The sequence below is a fragment of the Passer domesticus genome, chromosome 2 (assembly GCF_036417665.1).
Source record: "Passer domesticus isolate bPasDom1 chromosome 2, bPasDom1.hap1, whole genome shotgun sequence".
NCBI lineage: Eukaryota > Metazoa > Chordata > Aves > Passeriformes > Passeridae > Passer > Passer domesticus.
In genome coordinates, this window is record NC_087475.1 from 122,158,466 (window position 1) to 122,174,300 (window position 15,835).

At 41.5% G+C, this 15,835-nt stretch overlaps 2 protein-coding genes across 4 annotated transcripts in view; one reads left to right on the plus strand and one right to left on the minus strand.

The window, feature by feature from the left end:
• The window catches only part of POU1F1 (POU class 1 homeobox 1), a 179,578-nt gene that overhangs the window by 148,409 nt on the left and 15,334 nt on the right, over positions 1-15,835 (minus strand). The window contains exon 2 of the transcript XR_010357031.1: positions 1,808-2,371. The gene's annotated coding sequence lies outside the window, so the exon portion shown is untranslated. The remainder of the gene's footprint in view (positions 1-1,807; positions 2,372-15,835) is intronic.
• HTR1F (5-hydroxytryptamine receptor 1F) overlaps positions 1-15,835 on the plus strand; it is a 102,516-nt gene that overhangs the window by 3,628 nt on the left and 83,053 nt on the right. The window lies entirely within an intron of this gene.

Consider the following 15,835-nt stretch of genomic DNA (forward strand, 5'->3'; position numbering starts at 1 on the left):
TATGGCATTTTTATACAAATGCTCATTTTCTTTGTCATACCATTTAGCAAAAAGGATCAATGTGATCCATTATCCTGAAACTATTGTGTGAAAAAAAGTGGTTCTATCAAAAATGTGTCCCCTGGTTGTATTTTTTTTTTTTGTAAACTGATTATATATGTCAAACATAATGTTGCCTTCTGCTATTACATTATGTTTCCAAATGTAATAAAGTTGGGGAAGTTTCAATGCATGAAAAAAACAAAGTATTTTTTCCATGGGTATTTGTTGTCCATGGCTGGAGATTTGCTCCTGGCAGAGGAACAAGTCCTTCTGCCTATACAATTCATATTTTAATTAAAACCAGGGCACATTTTAGAAAATATTGGGAATGTATATTATATATGTTGAATTTAAAGTGTTATTTTCTTGATGATTCATGTTGTAAATTAATGCTGCAGCAAGAGAATGGAATTGGAGGTCATTTCCTCCACATGCTCTTTAGGTCCTCAGTTCTGCAGTTACTGGAGGAAGAAAAGCACATGGGAGTACAGTGAAATATACAGACCTAGACATCCTAAGAATTGACTAAACATTTTCAAGTTTGCCTTGCCTGCAGTAGGAGTGTGTCACATGGTAATTTGGGAAGCTTGCTTGGAAATGGAAGAGTTATGAAACTGGGTTTGCCTCCTACAGGTGCTCATCCCTGTGTGTGCATTTGCAGGTTTGCCATAGGGGAGAGGTCAAAAGACCAAAATTAAAAGCAGGATGGCTAATTTTAAACAGCCTTGTTCTGCCATGAAGCATCAGCTGCTCAGCACTACAAGTCCACTTAAGGACTCCCACATCACTGGCTCCTCTGCAAAATGGGAGGATTGGAAAAGCTCTATCAGTATATGAGAAAACTAGCCTTGTTGAGTATGTTTGTTTCTTCTTGTCAAAATGCAACATGAGATTTGAAAATGTTGAGTGGCAAGCACCCCCAAATTTAAGACAAGGCTTATCAAAGGGAAAAAATGCCTGCCTAAGTTTGGGGTTTTTTTCTTATTTGTTCCTAGAATCTTGTGCCTAAGTCATTGCATTTTGTAAGAAACCATTACTCCACTATGTTAAATGGCACTGTTACCTTTTCAGGCTTTGACTGAACTGGTTTTGTGTTGATTGTGGAAAACAGAATAGTTTGATGGTGAAAACATCCAAAAAGAATCAGCCAGTCAGCTGGCTCATGCACAAACACAGCAGTTGTGCCCTAAGTGCCTAACTGCTAAAAAGTCATTCTCTGCCACAGGGAATACTGGGTTTCAGAGTGACAATCCTGCTATTGAGCTGTCTGTGAGGTGCAAAGAGGGGCCAAGGTGATTTAGGTGCCTGCTTGCATAAATAAGTAGGTGTCTGTGCTTACATATGTACACAAACACACAGAACAGTTCCATGGAGGCCAATACAAAACCCATATGAATGAAGAAAGTTGTGGTGATATGTGAAGCAACATTGAGGCCTGCTGGAGTAATAGGAAAGGAAAGCAGAAATTAAAACTAGGAATCACAGAAATGTCTGATCCAGTACATAGATTTTTGACATGAGTGAGAAGGGTTGGAACTGGCTACCTCACCCAGAAATGCTTATGCAGTAATGAGAGGGGATTATATTTTGATGGAATTCTGCCAAAGGGTACTTTGTACCTATTGAAGTGTGGTTTCATTTGGCAGCTTCTCCTGACTTGAGGAGAACTTCCAAACTCTGCTGCTGTAAGTCACAGTCAAAAATATGATGATGTTAGAACACTTTGACCTTCAAAATAGAATTTGAGAGTATTAAATTACTGTACCTGTAACATAGTCGTGTCTGCAATAACAATTACAGGCAAAACAACAAAAGTCAGCATCCCCTTCCCCCTTTATCACAGCAGTGGAAATAAAAGTTCATTTTAGTCAAGTTATATTCCTTTTCCTTTCTTCCTAGAACTGTCTGTAGTTGTTTTATGCAGCAGCTGAGTGAGCAGAGCAGGACAGTTGGCTTGGGTCTTCTCATGGACTGGAATACCAAATGTTCCTGCTTATTGTTCCTTCCCTCTGACAGGGGACATGCCGTTCAGTGAATCACTCTTATGGCCAGCAGCAGAACATGACTTCAGCATCACCTTGCATCTTCTGTCCTCCCAGTCCTGCTGTTTTTCTTGCCTCACAGCAATTAGGTGTCAGGCAGCCCATCCGTCCTCATCCTCCGCTGTTTGAGTTTCCTGGGTTTTGACTTGCTGGAGTGCTGCTGATTGCACTCACGTGGAAGCACTGCCTTGCCTGGAAAACGTCCTGTGTGGGCAGCAATAATCCTCTGGGCTGTTGTTTCTGCCTGAATCCAGACCCCACTGTGCATGACACTTACTGGAGGATGACTGTAACACATCAAAACATGCATTTTCCAGTTTTAAGTGCAGATGATTTATTTGTATTATAACCACATTAGCTAGTCTCTAGATGGCCATAATTTGGGCCATAATTGGATCTCTCACTGTATCAGAGTAATCCTTCCTCTAGGAGGAAAGAAACACATTCTTTTTTTTAATTTTTTCTTTTTTTTTTGCCTAGCACTGTTGATTTGATAGCATTAAACCTATCCAGTTTATTTGTATTAAGCCTAAGATTATCTCTAAATTAAATAGGTGGAGTGGGGTGAAGTAGCTATCAATACTAATTTTCTTATCCTTAGCTTTGTGCTAGATTATAAAAAATCAGCCTGGCTTGGAGAAACCACTGCAGTAGGCAGTGGTGGAGCCCACGGAGTACAAGTTTGTCACCTCACTGCGATGACTGTGCCTCACTGAATCACTGATGAGAAGGGGGTGCTCTGAAACCAGCAGAGACAACTGAATCAGGGAGGTCTGTGATCAAAATATCATCCCTGAGAGAGATTTTAGGCCATGGTTTATTGGTAACTCGACCACTGAAGGATGTAGGCTAACTTGGACCTCATCAGTATTACTCAGAGATGCAGCCAAGTCAGTTATCAGAGTATCTTCCTCTAATTAGTGTTATAATAAATCCTGGTAAATACAGCACAAGCTTTTAACAGTGCCACAGACACAAAGCAATAAATGTGTGTTGGGTGAAAATACTGGGAGTATGTACCATTGTCTGGAAAGCTTTTATCAAAAATAGCTCATTATAATAACTATTGTCAAGTTATAAACCTTACACCACTTGTGATTGTTCAGGAGACACTCCTGGGTACCCTGAAGTGTTTTAATTAATAGTTTAATAAAAATTACTGTTTAATTATTCATTAACAGCTGAGCTGAGGGAATAACCTCTAAAGTTGGTAAGTGTGCAGGTGATGAAAGGTTGGGGAGGAACGCAAATGGATGGAAAAACTGAGTTAGAATTAAAGACTGTCTTAAAAAGTGCAGCTGAATAGAACCAATATCAGGGATGCTCTTGGGCAGGAACAATCAAGAGTGCCAATTTAACAGGGGAAATGACAGGCTGGGCAGAGATGACACCCAGCAATATCAGAGAGCTGATTCATGTCCTGATGATGTCACTGGTGAATCCTTTTAGAAAAACTGCTACATGGCTAACCACATCCTGAACCTGGGCCCTTGGGGAGCAGGGAGGGCAGGGCTGCTCTGCAAGGGGGACAGGGGCTGGGAGCCCAGGTGACCCCAGCACAGGCACTCCTCACAGAGGGGACAGAGCCAAGCACAGACAGACAGAGCCAGGTACCCATAATGGGGCCAGTGACAACCCCAGATCAGAGGGAATGAACCAGGGGCCACCCAAGGGAGCAGCCAGGAGCAAAAAATGACAGACATTATTTAGTGACACAGAAAAAAATTCGAATGTACCAGAGAAAACAAGAAAATAATACAATTATCGTCTTAAGAAAAGAGGAAAGTCAAACTTTAGAAGTCTAATAGCATTTTGGTCTCTGTAAAAGAAGCATTTAAGGCTGTTGATTTCTTTCCTAGGGAAATGACTTCCATTCTGTCCTAACACTTGCATCTACATAAACAATATTCTGTGCTGGGCTTACCCAACATAATGGCATCATTACCATCTCTTCCACACAAAGAATTTTTACATTAGGATCATAAATCAAGCTCCTTCTCACTCTGCCTTTTACTGAAGGTTTTTACTTTTTTTCTTCCATTCTAGTCTTACACTTCTCAAAGACTGTACTGCAGGTCTCGTTATGAAATTACCTGAAGACTGACAGTTGCCAGTGGCAAAAGGGGCCCCTGCTGTTTTGTAAAAGGCAAAATGTGTTTCTTTTCATTTAGACCAAAGCCTTGTGTGATTATGTGGTTTTGGCTTTTTTTTTTTTTAATTAATATTTTAGGATGTTTACATCTAGAATAAACAACCATTTACTATTAATAATAAGGATCTGTGTCTACACTGCCACTTCTCTGATTTGCTGTTAAGTCCCTATCTCCTGATCATCAAAGCTGTATCAGCGTGGGTTTGTTTGGACCCTGTTATGCAGAAAACCAACGAGTTCCTTTCAAGACAAAAGCCAGATGTGGATTTAGACGTGATTTGCTGAGGAGACCATTTCAAATAAGCAGAATAGCCAGGACCAAATCCAGACTGGGATCTTTCTGTGCTGCACAGTGTTTTCCAGCACACTTCCAGCAGATCTTCTGCTCTCAAGGGCTCGCAAACCTTTGTGCTATGTCCAAGGATGTGTAATTTATCCCCCTTTTGATATTAGGCTATCAAACTACCAATCCACTGATTGAGCCCTCATGTCAATTTAGGCCTTTTGAACCATAAAAATCTCTAAAGAACAGTGATGGTGTCTTTCAGACACACGGCCCTGTGTTACAGGCCACACAGTGTGGGCACAGCTGTTTGTTCACACTGCTCTAGATGGAGTTAACAGGAATATTGTGGGCACCAGCCCCATTTCAGCTAGGGAGCAGGGAACTCTCAGCAAGACAGACATCTTTTTCTGTTTGTTTCAGAGATTTGTGACTCAGGATTAAGTTTTTCTGTTTGCATTTCAGATTTTGTCAATGGCCTAGAGACACCCTAAGATTTCTCCTTGAGAAAAGCAGATCAGGCTCTCCTCAGCCCAGGGCAAGGCAGTTACCACTTGACAGATAGCAAAATAAAACAGCAAGATGAGCAGACAAGGATGCATCCATTAGTTTTCGGCACAAAAGTCAGTGGTGCTTTGAACTCTCTGTAAAGACAAATCTGACCTACTAAATACCTGTATTTGGATCCTGTGGCATTCACATTCTCTAAGAAAAATCCCTTTGCCTAGGATTCTTCTCCTGGGAAGCTGAGAAGCCTCAGAGAAAAAGAAAACAGTTATTATCTCATTTGCTTCTCCTGTGTTGTGCTCCTGTTAGAATGTGTTTGGAGATTGTTTACCCACAGGTGGTTGTTTCATTAGATTCTGGTGTGAGTTGTTTTGACTCTTTGGCCAGTGAGTGCCAAGCTGTGTTGGGACTCTGGAAAGAGTCATGAGTTTTCATTATTATTTTTTGAGCATTAAGTAAGTATCTTTTCTATATTTATTGTAGTACAGTATTCTTTAATATAATAGCATTATAAAGTAATAAGTTAACCTTCTGAAAACATATTCATCATTCCTCTTTGCCATGAGAGCGCCTGCAAATACAATAGGATCCAGCTACCAAAGAAAGACAGGTAAAGAGGGCATTAAGTATGAAACCTGCTCGTGACTGTCTATAGTGGCAGCCAGCACCTGTGAGTGTTTGACCATCCAGATCCCTTTGTAACAACAAAGAATAGGAGCCTTACAAATGCTGTCACTTTTCCAGAACACGATTTACTCTTTGGTGAGGCAGCTACACAGCCCCTTGTGAACAACAGCCTGGGCTCTGTGTGTATGTGGTGTTGGGACACAATGTGCTGTTCACACTGGAATTCCAAATCCACTGTAGTCACCCAAAAGCCAGAAGTGTCATCTGCACTTGGATATGTGATCTTTAATCAGAGGCAACAGCACTGGGTATATATCTTGTTTTTAAGATGACCTATGAAGCTGTCAGCTGTAGCTGCTTGACCTATAACAGATAATGCCATCAGGAGGAACAAGCACTAAAATGAAAAATAGCTTTCCTTGCTTTGCCTAACATTCATCTGACACTCCTAAAGGCTGGAGCTGGGCAGCACAACTGCACACAGAGTGCAAGTTCACTGCAAAGGTTCACCTTAATCACCTCTTTCTAGTGGGCTTATGTTTCTTCTCTCAATTCTCAGGTAACAAGTCAAGTCTGCTGCTCATTGGTCCTATCCTTGATCTTGTGCTGAAATAATTTATTGGCTCCCCTGGTAGTTTGTTAGACTAATGGCACTCATTTCTTGTTATGTACAACGACATGTAAGAAATAAGCAAACCCCATTTGGTCATTTCAGTCATTTCAATCTACAAAACCTCCGAAACAGAACAAAGAAAAGAGGTGCTTAGATGCACTGAAACTTCCTCTGGTTTTTAGTATTAACAAGCTGAATTCAAAAAACGTACCAGAAAAGTGTGAAAAGTATTATTTAGGAAAACCAGGCATTAGATTTACAGTGAGATTCTTTGGGGTTTTTTAGATATTATCCTTCAGAAGCAGATGCTGCCTCAATGGCACACATCACTGGTTACATGAAAGATTTCTGTTGAAAGCATGACATCTAATTTCAGAAAAACACTCATTAATTTCTGCCTTCAAAAGTCTGTAAAGTGTGTCAATCACTAATAACAATTAACAAAACATCTCAGTGTAGCAACAATTTAATCTCTAAAAAAGAAGAGAGGATAAAAACATGTCTTGGACATTTGAAGATTTATATGGTTAAACTAGAGAGTTTTTGTCAACACATTCTGCCTTCAGCTTCAAAGTGTTTCTTGTCTTGTGCTCTGAAGAGCTTCAAATTTTGTACTGTCTTGTGTTGTGAAGAGCTAAAGAACCACTGTAACTGATAGAGGAAATAAGAATTTTAGTGGACCATATATCCACCAAAATAATGGCATTTCAAGAAGTAAAATTTTTTGTAGATACACTCAAAATTTTTTTGCCAGAACAAACCTTAACCAAACATTGTTGAGCACAGCTTTAGGGGTTTTTTTAACAATCCTGGTACAGCAGCAAAGGAAGATAGTTGCAACAGGATGGCAATATTTCTATTTCCCTAATAGTTCAGTAACTGGAAAGCACAGTCCAGACATAACTTCTTGCTTTTAGGGGTTTTTCATCTTGCAACAGTTTTAACCTCCCAAGAACCACTGTCACAGTCTCCTGCTCCTTCTGTTCATTACAGGCTGTTCTCAAACAGGCTTGGAGCCACAGAGCAGCAGCAAGAAGAGCTCTCTAACCAGCTTTTAGTGCAGTCCTGAGGACAGAGATGCTCTGGTTCAAAGCCCTTTTATCTCCATTTACGAGGAGGGCCTGAAATGGGCTGAAGTTAGTGCTGAGAGGAGCAGTGGGAAGCAAGCAGAGCTTTGTGTTGCAAGGTGTGCAGGTGCCCACACTTTGAACTGCTTTGTCCATCCCCAGCACAGGCAGAGCTGACCTCTGCTGGAATCAAAGAGTATAGAAAGTAAACCAAGGGATTTGATTCACATCCACATGAAGAGAGGAACACATTTTTGGCAAACTCTTCATTCCTTTTCATACGCTTTTGCAGAAAATCCCATTAAATTCTTTGTCGAGGCTTATTTGTGAAGGCTGGTGGGTGCAACTCATGATAAATGGGAAAACAACACTACAGAAGCACAGGGTCTGTGTTGCATCCACTTGCAAGAATGGATCTGCTTGATTTGGACATATCCTGAGGCAAGGATGGAGAAGGAGGAGGATACATCCTGATTCTCTTTGGAAAATGCTTTCCACTGCAGACCCTCAGAGATGCTTCTCTCCCTTTAAATCCTTGTGTGGTCTCCACTGCTGCAGTTTCACCCGGGTTTTACTGAATGTCCATCCCACTGCAGTCTGGGAGGTTGGAAATGTGACAGTTCCTTTCATTTTATTGATTCAGAGGGAGAGGCAGACCCCTGCCTAAGGATGTTATAGGGGGTCAGGGAGTTTTGCCTCTCATCTCCCCAGATAACACAGCAACAATGCTGACAGATTTCTTGGGTGTGTGGTGAGGATAAACTGGTGACCCTCTGCAGTTACCAGGGCCATTGCAGCACACCCAATCAGCTCATAACAGTCAAAGCCTTTTTTAGAATCTGCTTATCTCTGCTCCATCAGAAAAGTTACATGACAAAGCTCTTTATAAAATATTAGAAAAACAGGTTTGGCCTGAATTTGTCTGGGAAAATATAGAATTAAAATGGACTTAAATGCAGAAGGATGACAAAGCAACCGTTTTTTTGACCTGAAGGCATCAGTCTGCTGAAATCTGACTTCCACGTATCAAAGAGGTATGTAACCAAGAAAGAAGGGAACAGTACATATATCTTCACTTCTCTCATAAATCTGGGAGGTACTTTGGTGGAAGTGGCACAGAAATCTGGATTGAAATTCAATGCAACAGCATAGAACCCAAGTTAAAGTCTCAGAGAGATGTGCTGAAAATACATATGGGATGAAGCACCATTTACACAGGAAGGAGCACTGGAAACTGCAGGAGCTGCTTGAATTCATCAGAACTTACTTCACACAGAAGTGCAATTCTGACTTTTTTATTGCCAATTCTTTTCATAAAAGCTGCACTTTCTTTAGTTGTGACCAACTAGTTTCTTCCCTTAACTGTTACTGAGGGAACTACTTATGCAATGACATAATTTAGTGATGCCTTTTCTGCATCTTAATGTGTAGTACACCTGTGACTAAATGATTTTAACTTTCTCATTTTTTATTGAGACAATATTGTGCAGACTTCTTTGGCAGGAATCTGACATAAAGCTCTGTCTGTGCAGCCCAAACACATTTACTTTCTGGAAACTCATATATTTAATCTAGAGAAGCATAGATCATTTGAAGAATGATAAAATTACATGGTCAGCCTGAAAATTAAGCCATTTATATGAAGAGGTTTACTCTTATGCAGCTGTAGATATGAGTCACTGACCTAAAAAGCTAAGACATTGCAGAGATATTAAGAAAATAAAAATAAAGAATTTAATAAATTGGTGAAGTAATAAAAGAAGACAGGAAATAAAAGACTTGTTTGTCCTGACTGAAACAAAAATCTTCTTTTTGTGGTAATGAGAACAAATCATACCCCTCATGTTTCCTGTTACAAATCTCCTGGCCCAACACCTATCAAATGCAATTGCTGAATGTTCTGCCCTTTGAAGAGCTGTAGCAATCAATGATCAAGGATCAAGAAGTATTGCTCTTGCTTTCAGTAAAGAAGACTTTGTCACTCCTTTCTTCAGGCTCTTCCTGCCTGCAATTGCTGCCAGCTCAGAAAGAACTGAATTGCAACAAGGAAATAGCCAGGAAGGGTAGAGAGGGCCTTGTGAGGAGAACAGTTCTCCTTCTCAGACACTGCCACCTCCCAGCCAGGGAAGAGAAGGTAGTTTTAGTTGAGGAAAAGGGTAAACAATACCTTTCTTTCTTTCTTTGTATCCTCATCTACCTCTAAAACCTATCCTGAAAGTGAGAATCACTTTTTTTTTCTGTCTCTGTGGTGGAGGGAACTACAGGAATCTGTTCTCACCTCTCATTTGGTGCCTTTGAGGGAGAACTGTGTCACTCCCAGCTCTCAGGCAAGAGCCTCATCTCCAGCATCTACAGGGGAGCAGCTCATACATTGCAATAAACTGGCTTGGAGTCAATTCAATTTAGATCAAAGTGATGATAATGCCTTAAAGGAACTAAAGAGGAGATTCAAAAGATGTTTCTGCCTTCTGGAAGCTTATCCAGCTAGCTACTCTTATCCCTTAGGTTTGTTGGCAAATTTAGGTTCCAAGTTACTTCTAAGTGCCCCTTGCTCAAGTCACAATGTTTATTGTGTGCAAGTGCTTGCCTGTTTTTTACCCCATTTTAGCTGAGTGATTGCAGAGGCCAGTGGGAAGTAGAAGGTCAGAGCAAGGGTAATACCTTAACAAATAAATGGTGAAGATAGAAATATTCCTAGTGCAGTCTCTGCTTTTCAGATTTAGATTCCCTGTGTTAGGGAGGAGGCTGTACCACACACCATGCCACGGGGCTCTGGGTCTGATTACAGAAGTAAATCCTTATTTAAACAGGTTTTCCTGCTGTTAGCTTGCTGCCTCTCAGACACAGGCACACACCACCACCATCCCGTATGCTCCTTGTCAGGGACTTATGAATGTGCTCCATGCCAGCATCTGCAAGTGGCTGCAGGGTGCATCTTCCTTACCAAGAGGCAGGAGCTGGGCTGGACTTGGGGGCTGTGCCTGCTTGTGTGGAGTAGGGATACAGGAATGTCATTTCTGAGGCAGAGAAATCATTCATGGATTGCAAAAGTCCAGCAAGTCTGAGCCAGGAATTCCAGTACAAGATGTAATCAGATTGCAAATATATATATTAATATACATAATAAACATGATCCTAAAGAAGTTGCTAAAGAAAAATGCAATAGGATAAACACAGATTATGAGAAAAAGATGGAATAATTACAAGCCAGAGACTGAAACTTGAGTTCTGCTATATTATCTACCTGTTTTTCCCTCATACCACCCCAGCATTCTTGCTAGACCTTTCTGAATCACACTTGTGATATATTGTCAGTTCAGCAGCAGAGCTAGGAATAAGGCACCATCATTAAATCCTCACAGAGACTGTAACTGAATAAATCAAATTATGTAAGTAGTTAATTTTCATAATTTGAAATTACTTGTCTTTTATGCAGTCAGAATCAATCTAGGCTATTAGCAACTACTTTGGAGTATTTTTGGACAAAGTTTATGAATGCTCCAAGGGAAGGCAGCAATCCATTTCTGTAAGCAGGTTTGTAATACCAAGTCTTGCACTGAGTTATACTCAAAAGTAATTTCAAAAGTGATGGCATAATGGTCAGTTCTGGGAAACCTGATAAGCCAAAGCACAGTCAGAAAAGTGCAAGCAGGAATCAGAGAGCTGCTTTGAGAAAGGAAGAAGGTCACAGAGCACATGGAAGAGCTTTCCACCCTGCAGAGAGCCCGAGGCTGCCCCTTCCCACATCTCTCAGAGTCACTGCCAGCCAACAGCTCAGAGGGTTTGGGTTTAACTTCATCCTCTGCCAAAATGTGTGAACTTGGTGTCATCATTTAGTCTCCCTGCATCTCACTGTCCTGACTCATAAAGCAAGGTGAGGAGCATTCCCCTGATTAACAAAGAACTGGGAATAAAATCCACATTGAATGGTAAAAGGCATTTGAGCTCCGTGAGGATGTACCGTTGCTTACACTGACAGATCCTGGCAGATCTTCCTGTGAGGATCTTCCATGCAGCTTTGAGTCAGGGTTACTCAGTCTGTTCTCTTGGTATGGGAACAGGCAGAATACCTGCAAATAAGTTCTAAGCAGGACATGCAGTTCTGGAGGCCTCCACATAAAAGACATGCCTCTGATTTTCTCTATAGCCAGCCCTAAGTTTAAAGGATGAGAATTTGCAAATGGTGGTTTGGTCTTACAGCTCTCCCCTCCCACCAAGCTGACAGAAGGCTTTCACAGCTGGTTCTGCAGACCTTCACAAGACCTTTCTGTCTTCTCTGCAAGCAGCAATGGCAACTGAACATTGATTTTCAATGGGGCTTTTCATCACTGAAACGCTGACACTTTAATTATCAGAAGGCCCTGCACAGGTTAGAATTAGAAAACAATTACAAGTACTTATATCATGGAGCTTAGTACAGCAACTCCCAAAAAGTTATCTGACCAGTGACACTTTTATAGCTTGCTTGCTGTAGTTTTTGTTCTTACAAAAGTTTTCAGTCCTTCTGTTCCCTCACACAGGCTCTCTAATGTCTAATAATATGTTGAACACATGCTGTGGCCTTTCCATTAACAGGGGCTTGCCTTGTATCTGCTTGATTTCATCAAAGGCAAAGGGACTCTTGATCTGTCTGCAAGTTTAGTTGAAACTGGGCAATGAGTTCAAAAGGAGCTCATGGGGACTGACAATGGCACAATCTTGTAACTGTTATTTCCCAAGGAAACTGGATTAAAAGGAAGCATCTGACGATGTGGTACGGATAGTCAAACCTTCCTTTCTGTCAGTTAAAAAAAAAGAAAAAGTGAGAAAACATATTTTTACGCAATGTTTACTAGCTGAGTTTCAGTCAGAGGGAAACTGACTCCCCAAATGTTGGGGTTTTTTTTTCTTATTAGTGGGTCTAAAAGAAGGGCAGGTTTATGTCTTTGGACATAACTAGAAGAAATTACTCTTTTAAAGTTCCCTCTTTTATTAATTACAGGCAATTTGCTTTGTCAGGGGTTTCCACGGCATGGTGTCTCCTTTGAAATAATTGCAAAATAATTCTCTCTTTAAGGTTGTTTTGAGCAACATGATGGAAGTCTCCCATAGCCTGGTTTCCTACTGGAATTTTTATCCTTCTTGATTATAGGCTGTGTTCCCATGACAATTCCTGTGCTCATGCATCCCAGAATTAGCTCCTAACACGTTCCAGCCTGATGGTACATTAAGCCCACTCAGTGATCTGCAAGCTACATGTACGCTCTAGGCTCTGAATATGTGGGGAGAGGAAGGTCTCTAATTTGGGTGTTAAGGATATGGGATTTAAAGATGGGAGAAGGGATGGACAGAAGGTAGTGGAGGAAGTAAAAGATGCCCAGGTTTATTCCTCTTTTAATATTTTTTTAATAGAAATGCCTCATGTCTGCAGGCTAAGAAGGGTATGTAAGAGTAGTAAGTATAAAATTTTGATGGAATGGAACACTTGCTTGAAAATGACATCACTTTAACTTCAGAGTCAGCTGACAGGGAAAGCAGTTCTGTGGTTTTAGTTAACTTTCCTGCAGCTTTCCTTCACTGAGCCCTCAGTTTAGCTGCAAGCTCCCTGTTTCCGTGGGGCGCCCATGTAACATTCCCACTTAAACACCACAGCGTTCCAGCTGCAGAACTACACACCTTCCTAGAGATCTCCTCTTAGTCCAAACCTGAGGAATCCAAGTAAAGACCTTCTCAAAAGGAACAGCTCTGTGCTCATTCCTAGCTGCCAGAGCAGTGCCAGAGCTGATGGTAACATCCAGCAGCACCAGGAGCCAAGAAGGGAACCTGGATACTCCCCCACTGCAAGAGAGGTCAAGGTCCCTTGACAAAAAAGGCTCCCAGTAGGTGCTGGTTTGGCTCCAAATGACACTAATGGATTATTAGGAAGATCACCACTGCATTCCCATATTTTGTGGACAGCATTAATGTTTCTCAGCCAAGGCTGGATGTCCTGATCTTCATGGACATCCAGCACTGCTACCAGGACATGTTCAAACACTACACCTACTGAGAGAGCTACTCATAGACTCTTTTCCACCAGCAGTTACAGATCACACATTAAAGCTGTTCTGAGGCTTTCTGGATGTTTTTGCCCCCAGCCTGTTCTCAAGAAGCTGTCCAGACTGGAGAAGCAAAACTCTTCAACATGTTTCCATCTGAGAACAGCCTACCATCTCACCATCTGTCACAACAGCACTTTCTAACATTTTCTTCTCCCTCTTGGTGCTTCTTATGTCTCTTCAAAGTTTGCCCTCTGGCATTCTCCAAATGGCACAGCAGTGTTGGGACACTTGCATTTGTGGAGTATCAAAAAGTCTCCTCCCTCCCAGATTTTTCTTGCTCGGTATGATGGCACCACAAGGGTTAAAAAAGCTCCCAAAGCTTATAATAATGCAAGCATGGTTACCAAGATATCAGGTATAGGAGAAAATGCAATTGAGATTGTAGTTTGCTTTACAGTTTGAATGATGCTCTGAGCCTTCAGCTACCTTTACCTTCTACAAGATACATTACCCAAAGTAAGATATGTAAAGATGCCTACAGATTTTAAGATACTCAGTTTGCATTAATCACAGTCTCACACTATTAATGCTTTGAATTCAGAAAAAAATAGTGCAAAATGTCTAGTATTTTTGCTATGCAATTTGCTCAGACCTTCAGGTGACCTAACCCCAAATTTCAAGGATAATACAGTCAAAGGGAAGAGTGTCTCTCTGAGGGGTCACCTGTAACAGTGACCTTGACCCCTCATCCTCACAGAACCTCAGTGAGAAGCTCCACACAGAATAATTGCTGTCTACTGTACCAGCTGCCATTGCCATCTCAACAAGACCCTTTCAGTTTCTTGGTGACAAACCTCCTGGTCAGATCTGTCCCACACCTCAGGAGCAGCCCATAGAGTTGCACCAGGAGGTTACCACTGATTTCTTCAAATCTCATCCATTTTCCAACAATTCAAAGCCATACAGGCACCCTCCCAGTCCCTGTGCCAGTGCTGGTCTCCAGGCTGAGCCCAGGAGGAGACATTGGAGGGGAATTCCAGGAGTGAGGGAAAAACATTGCATTAGTGTTGCTATGGAGATGAAAATTAGCACAATAACTATTGTGTTCTGTTTCAAAGCTTCCCAGTCTTTGGTTTTAACTCCTTCCCCTACTCTACCACTGTTTTAGTTCTGTCTCAGCAACATTCCAGCACAACTGACAGATTTCTGAGCTAAGAACTGGAAAGGGAATGGCAGAACACATAAGAGCCTGAAGTCTGGGCAGGGACCAGAAAAGGAGGAGAAAAAAGTGAGGTCTTGTAGAAGGAGAGGATAAAATAAAATCAGGGAAAAGAGAAAAGAAATAAGAAAGAAAAAAAAAAGAGAGAGAGAGAATTGTAAGAGGCAGGGATACAGTGATATGGAAAAATTGCTTTTGAAGATAGTGCAGAAACAGAATTGGAAAATACTTTGGTAACATATGGTCACTCTCTACCATTCCGTAATCCAGCCCTGCCCCTCACAGACAGCAATGCCCAGGCTGTGCACACTGTGCATACTGAAATCTCTTCCTTCCAGGATGCAACAGCCTCTCACTTTTCTTCAGCACTGAGAGAAAAAGCAAAGCTTCTAGAAAAGAAAAATAACATCATGCTTTCTTCTCAGAGGAAGAGCAAAAGCTAGAATTAATTTGATAATTTGAAAGTTTTCCACATCCACATGGTTGCACTGAATTAGGTCGTTGGGCCATTTCTGATAGGGTTTATGTTTCAGTTCCCTAAAGCTTGCACTTCTTATGGATGAGTTGTTGTTGACCCAAGTTCAATCCCTTTCATAAAATCAGTTGGGCTGTAAAAGTAATGCCCTGCCCTTCTTCAGAAACACTGGAAAAGCGTTCAGGCAGGGTAATAAAGATTCAGTGGAGCTTGTAGATTAAAATTAGGAAGATGAGGCACTTATGATCAACTAGGCTTCACAACTACCCACAAGGGCACCAGAGGCAGCATCACCAGCCGTGTAAAGTGTCTCTGAACACACCTTTCACCCATGGAAATTGTTGTCTTCTTGCTGCCACAGCCCTTGTGCAAAACCCAGTGAACAAGCCTTGCTCTGTTACCTCTGGCTCTGCAGCAAGCACCGCCTTTGTCCTTCCACCCTTCCAAAATCTCATTCCTTTGCAGCCACTGAGGGTACAGCTGAAATTGTATTTTGCACAGCCAGCAAGAGACACCACAAACCACTGGATGAGAACAGCAGGATGTCTGCTCCTGCCCAGCCACCCTGTGCCAGGGAGCAGGGCTCCAGTCACAAGGAAAGGGGGTTGCAAAAAGGGTTCAAAACGTGGCTAGTGGATATTCACACTCGTACCATTAAATACCCTCACATCCCACATCACATCTATTCCTAAAAATGAATACTGATTTCCTAAGCCCAGAAACCCAGCAGCTGGAAGTCCATTTGGTGCAGGCAGAGTTTACAAAAGCTATCCCTTAGACTTTATCCT